This window comes from Malania oleifera, chromosome 12 (assembly GCF_029873635.1).
Source record: "Malania oleifera isolate guangnan ecotype guangnan chromosome 12, ASM2987363v1, whole genome shotgun sequence".
Classification (NCBI taxonomy): domain Eukaryota; kingdom Viridiplantae; phylum Streptophyta; class Magnoliopsida; order Santalales; family Ximeniaceae; genus Malania; species Malania oleifera.
The window spans coordinates 66,276,784-66,287,419 of NC_080428.1; positions in this window are offsets into that span (position 1 = coordinate 66,276,784).

Here is a 10,636-nt window from a genome sequence, read left to right on the forward strand (position 1 = left end):
CAACCGCAGGGGTCTGTGGAACAAGGTAAAGAGCACCTAGTATGTAGGTTGAATAGGTCTCTTTATGGTTTAAAGCAATCCCCTAGGCAATGGTGTAAGAGATTTGATTCTTATATGTTGAGGAATGGGTATGTTAGAAGCAGTTATGACAATTGGGTTTACTTCATATTGCTTAACAATGGTGTATATATGATCCTTATACTATATGTGGATGACATATTGATTGCCTCTAATAGTACTGATGGGTTAAATGTGTTGAAAACCAGGTTACATGATGAGTTTGAGATGAAGGATATTAGTGCAGCTAAAAAGATCCTTGGCATGGAAATCAGGAGGGACGGACAACAGAAGAAGCTGTGGTTTTCACAGGATAAGTATATTAAGAAGGTGTTGGAAAGGTTTAACATGGATAAGGCTAAACCGATAAGTACACCTCTAGCTGCTCATTTTCATTTGTCTACTAAAATGTGTCCTTCTACTGATGAGGATAAGTTGGATATGGCTAGTGTGCCTTATGCTAGTGCAGTGGGGAGTTTGATGTATGCCATGGTATGTAGTAGACCATATTTGTCATATGCAGTTAGTTTGGTAAGCAAATATATGGCTAATCCAGGTAGAATGCATTGAAATGCGGTGAAATGGATTTTCAAATATTTGCATGACACTTCTAATTATGGTATCCTGTTTGAAAGTACTGATGATTGTAATGTTTAGGGTTATGTAGACTCTGATTATGTAGGTGATTTGGATAAGAGGAGGTCTACTTCTAGCTTCATTTTTACCATGGCTAGTGGTTTCATTAGTTGGAAGGCTATGCTGCAACCTACTACAACTTTGTCTACTACAAAAGCTGAATACATAGCTTTGGCAAAGGTAGGTAAAGAGGCTTTGTGGTTAACTGAACGGATTCAGGAACTTGGTGTTATGTAGGATAAGTTACACGTATTCTCTGATAGTCAGAGTGCGATCCACTTGGCAAGGAATCAAGTCTACCACTCTCGCATGAAGCATATTGACGTACGGTACCATGCAATTAGAGGTTGGGTTGAAAGTGGTAAGTTCCAATTATTGAAGATCCACACAAATGGAAATGTTGCATATATGCTCACGAAGCCTGTTACATTAGCTAAGTTCAAGCGCTATCTGGACTTAGTTAATGTAGTCTCTTATTGATTGTTGACAGAGCATCTCAGAACGTGGGGATGAAATGTTGTGCTTGACTGTGATTAAAAGTCAAGGTGGAGATTGTTAAAAAATATGTTTATTTTTATTTATTTATTGTGGCTTTTATCATTGTCGTTGGATCGTCTCTAAATCCAACGGTTGTGTGGTTTCATATATATATTTGTAAGCCATGAGAAAATATAAGGATTGCTTGTCATTTTGTGCAAGGAGAGCTAGAGAGGGATTCTTTCTAGGAAGAACTTTTATTTAACTGGTTGAAGGTGAAGGGGTGTACAGGGGATCTGGGATCAGGGAGAGACTGATCAGATCTTGTACTGTCATCATTTCATAGTGGTTTTTTCTCCATGTGCACGCTCCGTGGACGTGCGCAACCTTGCCGAACCACGGAAAAATCTCTCATCTCCATTTTTCTGTGGATGTTCTTTGTGTGATTTATTTTGTTGATCGGAAGATTAAAATCGATGCACATCAACAAGTCACTTTTGCATTATAATGCTATCTTCATCATGATCAAAAGCTATTGTTACACACAAGTTCACCGAGCATTCTAGGAAACTGTTGGCATGTTTGTTGGAGAAGTTCTCACTTGGTACTAAATGTAGTTTTTTATTTTTTTCTATTCGATTTTTTTGTGGCCAGAAGTTTGATACACGAAAGGATTTAAAGCATCCAAAATATTATGATAAATTGAATTAAATCATGGGATTTTGATTCTATTTGCAAGTGAGTTGAACTGGATTTGCCATAATTTGGTTTTGCCTTCAAGATATTCGATCTACCTGAGATACTATCATTATACTCCATGATATTGAATCTTCTAGTGATATTTTTACGATCGTGGGGAGAAATTGACTTAGATTTTTTGGGCTTTGAAAAGATCCGTACTCTAACACCCCGACCTGCCACGTGGGACTCGGGGTGCTACTTTAGTGACGTCTGTGTACCTAATACCAAACTCATCATATAAAATGTAACGGAAATAAAAGAAACAATCTCCAAAAATTCATTACCAGAGTTTTATACTACCTTTATATACAAAAAGGTTCCAAAATCCTTATTACAAACCAACGTACTATACTTATACAAAAACTAATTCAAACTACACTCACCACATACAAAAAACTATACTACCGTCTCAGCCCCTCTAGCCTACTAAGAACGTTTCCCAGAATTGCGTGAAAGATAGTTTGTAAAGTAGGGGTGAGACACAGCTCAGTAAGGGAAGGACTAAGTTAATGTCAATGTGTGTCCAGCTTACATTTAGTGTATAGAAAAATAGCCAGTTTGCTAAGTAGATAAACACATTTATGAAATCATTCTTATTTTACACTCACATACACAATTAGCCGAGGATAGGGAAGATTATCTGCCCATACAAGTAGCTTCCCTCTACTCTAATACCATTACTGCTATTAGGGCACTCACCTTTCTCAGTAAGCCTTCGAAGTTATCTTATTAATTATCCATATTCACATAAATTAATAGATATGCATATAAGACAATCCCTGTGACAAACACGTCATTTACTTCCCCCGTGGCACGGGTTGTGCGGCCCGAAGGCTAGACTAAGCCTGATGATCAGCCCAAACAAAGTAAAAAAAAAAAAAAAAACAACATCCTCTGCAAGCACATCTGCAGGCATCCACAACAAAGTTGTAGGTTCAACGCCCCTACTTTAACCTCATGCAGGCAGTCGGCTGGGACCCCCTACACTTCTATCTAGAACAATGTGGGTGCACATGGTCTAACTTGCAATAGTACCATGCTCACAATACACTGATACCCAGGGTTCCTAAAGCATATCATGCAATTTAGATAATATAAATCACCATTTAAAATATCAATTCACACATATTCCCTATTATTCTAAAAACCTGGCCCCCGGCCACAAATACAATCTGGCTCACAGCCGTTTAAACAAAACCCCGGCCCGACTGTCAAATCAAAGTCCTGCATTATTCACAAGCAGTTCCAGTATTTTTCACAATAATTCCAGTATTTCACATATAGTTCCAGTATTTCGCAAACAGTCTTAAATCCAGTTAAACAATAAATCCTACCAATTAATCATCGGCCACACGATTCCAACATTTAAACACAACCATATAAACAACCAAACTTTCCACCTTTCGTTTTATTCAAAATATCATACCATATAACCTAGGTTTGTAAAATCCATTTCCGACAGTTAGTTTTCGAAATAACCTTTAAATTCTTAAATAAATGAATAAATAAATAATATATATATATATATATAGCAATTTAATCAGGTCATATTTAATAAAATTCTGACTTAACTTAATCCCCTTACTCGATTCTTGAAAAGCTCGATACAACCCCAACCTACGCCCCATGGCATTCGAAACCCTTGAAACCCTAAAATTCAAACTTTACCATATTATTTGTCACAATTTTCAAAGTAACTTTCCATAAAATTTTCCTAAGTTTTAAATACCCTAAATAGCCTAATAAAGTCTAAATTATTAAACTTACCTCCGATTTAGAGTTGATGCCCCGGAGCTCCAATTCAAAAACCTGCTCCAGCTAAATTACAGAGAATCTCCTCATGAATCTCCTCGCAATTTCCTTCTGTCAATTGACCTTAAGATTTAAGAAAAATTGAGGTAAGAGTGAAAATTGGCCTTATTCTATGAGATATGTCTATGCTGCTCTCATGACAAATCCACTCCATTAGAAGTGTCGGTGGCGAAGAATGGAGCCCAACTGTATTTTCGGATTTCCAATTGGCCAAATATTAGAGAAGAAATTGAGGAGAGTAGGAGAGAGGAGACGAGGGAGAGATGAGAGTGAGAGAGGCACCTGAAGCCTCTGCAGTTCAGTCCCAAAGCTTCTTTGAAGCTTCAATTACTTTTAATATATATATATATATATATATAATTAATAATAATTTTAATTAATTAATTAATTTTTTTAATTTAAATTTTTTAATATAATTTTAATTAATTAAATTAAAATTTTATTTTATTTTATTTTTTTTACATTTTCATTACACGTACCCTAGGCAAATTCTTGGCTTTGTTGAATAAGGAACAAGGATAGAACCCTCACTTTGAAGTTGAACTCGAATAAGTTTGGGAACTACCTTGCCATTATGGAGACTAATAGTGGTGGTTGGAGAACCCTTGCATTTCTGGAGGGGTTTGAATCCAAGGGATGGATGAGGATCTCCTCCTCGACAGCCGAGCTGGGCTGCCATCTTGTTTCCCCACAAAGAAAGACTCAACATCTTTAGTCATTCACTAGGTGGAGAAGAAGCATGCGGTCTCCTTACTAGATTTGAACCTAATTCTTAATAGACCAACTCCCTTGTGTCTGTGCCCTCATTGTAGCAAGCCCTTGAGCCTCTTGCTAAGTGGTGGTTTGGCACTCAACTCATAGGTGCTGAGAAAGACAATAAGCTCATGCGATCCTTCACTAGTGTTATGGGGGAGAAGAGCAGTGTTATAGATGACTGCATGGATTTCCATAAGTAGGATAAAGGTAGGCCCAAAGCCTTCATCTCGTTTGAGGATGTCAGAGTAGGCCTTAGCTTGGGCGTTGGAACTACAGATATGGGGATCTTTCTTAGCCCTGCAATCTCACTTGACAACTCAAAAGTCCAATCCCAACTCTTTAAGCTACATGGTGGTCCTTCTGAAGTTGCCAACAAGTTAATCCACTTTGGGAAGGCTGTCCCCCTATAGGACCTCCCTTCATAGGTAGCTGCAAATCAAGAGGAGACTGTTTTGGAGTAGGAACTCCCTAATTCTCCAAATGATAACAGAAGACTAGCCTTGGTTCTAGCCCCTAGCACTGGCTATGATACTTTGAAAGTTGAAATTGGTAAGAAAAACCATAGGCGTGTCTTTCAAAGGGTTTAATGACAAAGCCTTATAATTGTTTGAGGATATTGGAAGAAGGAGAAGAGAGGAGATGGGAAGTAATCACAAAAAACCTTCAGGCAGTATTAGAAAGTTGGATATAGGGAATTGAAGCACTTGGAATGCATAGTGAACTATGGAAAAATAGGAGGATGCTCATAACAGAGGCCTGTGGCAACTGGAGCCCTTGTGTTAAATTATATGTAACGACCCAAAAATTAATAATGATTAAATAATTAGGAAAATAATAAATGGAATAAATAAATAAGGAATAAAGGGGAAAAGGAAAATTTTTGGAAAAAGAGAACATCAGACCTTGTTGACGAGTTTTATGTCCTTGTCGATGAGTGTTCTCTAAAGATCGTCGACGAAATTCAGTTCCTTGTCGACGAATGAATCTCCTTGGCGACGAAGTTCCTTCTGTGACTCGTCAACGAATCCTGTCTACTCGTCTATGAGGCCACGTGACAAAATCGAGTATAAATAGAACCAAGGAAGCTTCCACGCGAAGAAAACTCATTTTCTCTATTTTTTTTTCTCTCTAAACGTTTCCTCTCCCTTCTCTCTAAGAATCCAGCCCGAATCAATGATCGTAGACCGCTACGGTGTTCTAGGGAAGATTCTCTACACATCTAGCGGAGCAGTTTTCTAAACTAGACTTTTCGAGAAATGCTCCTAAGTTGAGGTAAGGGTTAAGATTCTTAGTTTTGGGTTTTTAAAGGTTTATTTGAGGTTTATAGGCTGAGAAAATACAGAAATAGTAGGTTATTTGGGATTTATTTAATTAAACTACGGTTTTTGAACCAAGGTTCGGGTGAGCGTCACAAACATCATCTTGGGGATTCCTGTTGGCGTAGTTCAAGCAAGTAGGTAAGGGGGAATATATATTAAATCGGATTTTTATGAATTAATTGAAAAATGAAATATATATGAATATATGTGTATATGTTTTTGTACGGGTTTAGAATCCAACCATTTTAATTATGTTTTCTGAGCCTAGGGCTGTTTATTTAGATACGTATATGTGAAACTGAACTGATGTAAGTGAATGATATTTTCAGGATAACTATGTAAAAAGGAAAGGTATATTTTCAGTATATAAATGTTAAATGTAGGTTGACTTATTTTACAGAAGATACATATATAAAAGAATTTTACTACTAGATAGTGTGGCATGAGTAAAATAGAATTTTGTATGAAATTATGTTATATATATGAAATGCAGGATATACAGGAAATGAATTGAAATGAAAATGTTATATGAAATATGCTGCATATGAGTGTTAATGCAACCATGGAACCAAAAATAACTAAAAGATGCTGGGACTAATAGAAAAACAGCTAAAAGATGTTGAGACTAACACAAAAATAGCTGAAAGATGCTGGGACTAACACAAAAACAGCTGAAAAATACTAGAACTAACACAAAAATAGCTGAAAGATGTTGGGGCTAACACAAAAATAGCTGAAAGATTTTGGGTATATTATGAAATGAAAATGAGAATGAAATGGAAATGAAATGTGAAATGTGAACAATGTGAAATGTGAAGAATCAAGTAAAGTGAAATGATATGAAATGTCAAAGTTGAGAACATGAATAAATGAGAATTTCAGAATAATGACAGACAAAATAATGTATTATGGTAGTATCATTGTTTATGCTAGTAGAACATGTTACGTTTGGGCGGGGCAAACTCTTTGCCCGAGGGCTTGCTAAGAAAGGCGAGTACCCTAGTTAGTATCAGGTGTAGCAGTTGGTTGTATGACGTATTAGGGCAGAGGAAAACTACTTATATGGGCAGGTAGATTTTTCTATTCTAAAGAACCTTCACTGGTCAACCTTTGGATGAACTGTGTGAGTACGAGATTACTTCTTCACCCGAAGGCTTATTTAGTAAGGTGAGTGCCCTAGTATGCTTCAGTTGTGACCTTTGAGTTGCCTAAAGTATCAGAGCAGAGGGGTGCTACTTGTATGAGCGAATAATCACTCATATCCTTAGGTTTTTTTCTCGTGTGTAAAATATCTTACATGTGATTGATTAGGTTCAGAAAATGATTTCATAAATTATGTTAAAGATCTGCAACTGTTGAATATTATGTTGATTGTAATCTCATATTGGTCACACGCTGAATTAATATATTGTTTCCCTTACTGAGATGTGTCTCATCCGAATACAAATTTATCTTTTTCAAGATCTCCACGAGATCGATTATTATAGCATTTTTAATTATAGAAAGGCAAAAGGGTATAAACTTGATGATACTTTTGGGTTGTATAAATTTATATTTTATGTTTTATGTTTTAAATCATCTGAGAAATTGATGAATGGGAATACTGGAAGTTGTGGTTTATGTTTTTGGAGTTATGTATATATGTGGATACAGACGAATGTATGATTTATGTTGGAATATAGATAGATGTAGAAAACTCTGGTATTATACTGATTGAGGACTGTAGTTATGTTTTCTGCTACGTAATTGTAAATGGAATAATAGGTAGAAGAAAATGAATGACGTGGCACCGGGTCCCACAAGGTGGGTTCAGGGCGCCACAAGACACGGTTAATCAGGTATAACACACCGGACCAGGTTTACAGGTTCGGGGCGTTACATCATATTAAGAAAAATCATTTCTTGGAATGAGGAGCCTAACACCAAATCTAAGAGGATTGTAATCAAGTCTTTTCTGTAGACTCTAGGGATGATTATTACTAGAGTACGGGTATGAAGTAGGATAGGGATAGGAATGGGTAGGCTAGGTTTGGTAAGAGCGATCAGATATAAGATGCGTAGCAGAGTAAAATACAGCAAGAAATTGGAATTTTGAAGCTTTGACTCGCAACTGAAAGCAGAAATTCGTCGAGGGTTTTCTATGACTTTTTTTTGGAACAATTAGCAGTTCCAGAAAAGTCATGGCAAACCATTGACATTTTTCTCCCAGAATGCTGCACTATGATCTTTTTCTTGCATTAATAGTCACTACAAGGAATGAGCTGCCATTTGTAATACTGGAATATATGAAATAGAATTTTGTGCATTTTTGGAATGTGCGCACTTTTGCTTATTAGAGTATACCCCTAGCTCTCTATGGTTCCTTTATGGTTTGGTGTGTGTGGATTTGAGAGCAATTGAAAAAAAAATGTTAGTGGTTATCCTTGGATTTAGATGCTTAGAAATCTCAGGGGTTCTTTAATGATGAAGTCCTTGTGGATACTGATTATCCTAAGGTTTTATGAAAAGTTATAGTTCTTTAGTGTGTGTTAATCTCTCTCATGTTCCTTGTGCTTAAAGAAAATATTCAATTTTTCCATATTTCCATAAGTTAGCCATAGGACTTTGGATCACTTCCTAAAGAGAGTGGAGGGTCAAAATTCAATTCCAGTATGCAATAAAAATTTCACTATAGAAACCCGAATTGAAAAAATAAAAGATATAAATAACAAAGGAAAAAGGGGAAATTTTAAAAAGGGAAACAATAGGCTTCATTGACGAATCTCCTATTTTCATCGATGATACCCTTCTGTGTCTCGTCGACAAAGTTCAGGCATTGCTGACAAGGAAATCCCAAACGATAGAAATTTCAGGTTTAAGGTTCGTCGACGAAGTCCTTCTTTTGTCGACGAACGTTCTTCTGCAACTCGTCGATGAAGACTTCATTTCGTCCACGAGGTTGGCCAAGTCAACAACTTATAAATAGAATTTCTCATTTCTTACTCATTAAGAAACCTAAAATCCTTCTTTTCTCTCTCTAAAACGACACCCCTCACTCTCTTTCTACGATCTCTCGTCGTTCGTCACCTAATTCGACGATCAGAAGTTACCACGAGGATCTGGGGGAAATTCTTTACAAGTCTAGCGAAGTGGATTTTTGAACGGGGTCTTTTCAAGTATCACTCCAAAGTTGAGGTAAGGGTTGAAATGATTTGTTTGGCTAGTATATGATTATTTAAATAGGATGTATGGGCTTGGGGGATGTTTATTAGTTGTTGATTTGGGATTTGAGTTGATAAACTAAGGTTATTGAATCAAGGTTCGGATGAGCGCCGCAGGTTTCATTTTGGGGTCCCTGCTGGTGTAGTTTAAGAAATCAGGTAAGGGGAACAGATTAAGCTAGTAGATCTGTAAATTTCACCTGTTAAAATGGATTTTTTTTGTGAATTTATATGAATATTCTGTGAGTATTGAAAGCCAACCGCTTAAACTGAGATTTTTGAGCATAGGGCTGTGTTATTAGTTATTATTTGTGAAAATGGAATTATTAAAGTAATGACGTGTATTTTTAATAAAACATATGATGAATATGGTTGACTTATTATTTTAGATAATATAATTATGCATATTATTTAAATGGTGTGGCATGAGTAAAATGAATATACTGAGTTGGGTTGTGATATATGTATAACATGTTGGAAATAATGAAATGTATTGGGATTATATTGCATATGAATTGTTTAATCAGAGCAGAATGTGAATGTTAAATTGCAATGTATGGTTTGAGAACTTCGGTGGATCGTTGTATGCACAGTACTATTGCGCGTGATTACTAAAGAGCTTAGTGTGCCCAAATGTTTTAGAGACAGTGTGGAGACGGGATGGTCGATTGGGCTGAAAAGGGTAGAGTCCCCCTAGAGTCTAGACCAATATGGAAACAATCAATCTGACTTACAGACTGAAGACGGTTACTGATTTAACTCTGGTGGACGGACTAGGATTAAGTCCAGCCTACGGGTCACATAACCCGTCATGGGGGGAAGCATGACTGTGATTATCCATCTGGCAGTGAGTTCTAAATGCATAATTGTTAATTTAACCAATGTATAACATGAGGACAACATATGTGAAATATTTTTGAATATTGAGTATGTGAAGACAGGAGATGAGAAATGTGAAATGAGTTTATGTGATTTTAAATATTCAGAAATGTGGGAACTGAGATCATGAAGAGATGAGTATTATGGAGATAACGAATACGAAGTAAAGTAAAAATGTATTATATATTGTAGTATTATATTTATTTGGGGCGAGGTAAACTCTCTGCCCGAGGGCTTGCTAAGAAAGGCAAGTGCCCTGATAGGTATCAGATGTAGCCATAACGGGCTACATAACGTATTAAGGCAGAGAAAAGCTACTTGTATGGGCTTGGGTAATCTTCCCTATTCTCGGGAACCTTTGCTGATAAATAATTGTGTGAATGTGTGTGAATACGAGACAAACTATCTACCTAAGGGTTTACCGAGTAAGGTAAGTGCCCTGATGAGCATCAGTTGTACCTATACTCGATTGCATAAGGTATCAGAGTAGAGAGGTGCTACTTGTATGGGCGGGTAATCACTCCAATCCTTGGGAAACTCTTGTTAATAAAATACGCTACATGTGTGTAAGTAGGGACAAAGAATGATTTCATAATCGTGGATTAATTTGTAAATGGTGATTATATTTTTTACACAAACCTCATGATAGTCACACACTGGTATTAATCTATTCCGTCTTACTGAGATGTGTCTCATCCGATATGAATTTCATCTTTTTCAAGACCTCCGCTTGATTGAGCTCAGTGAGCTTGGGGCTGG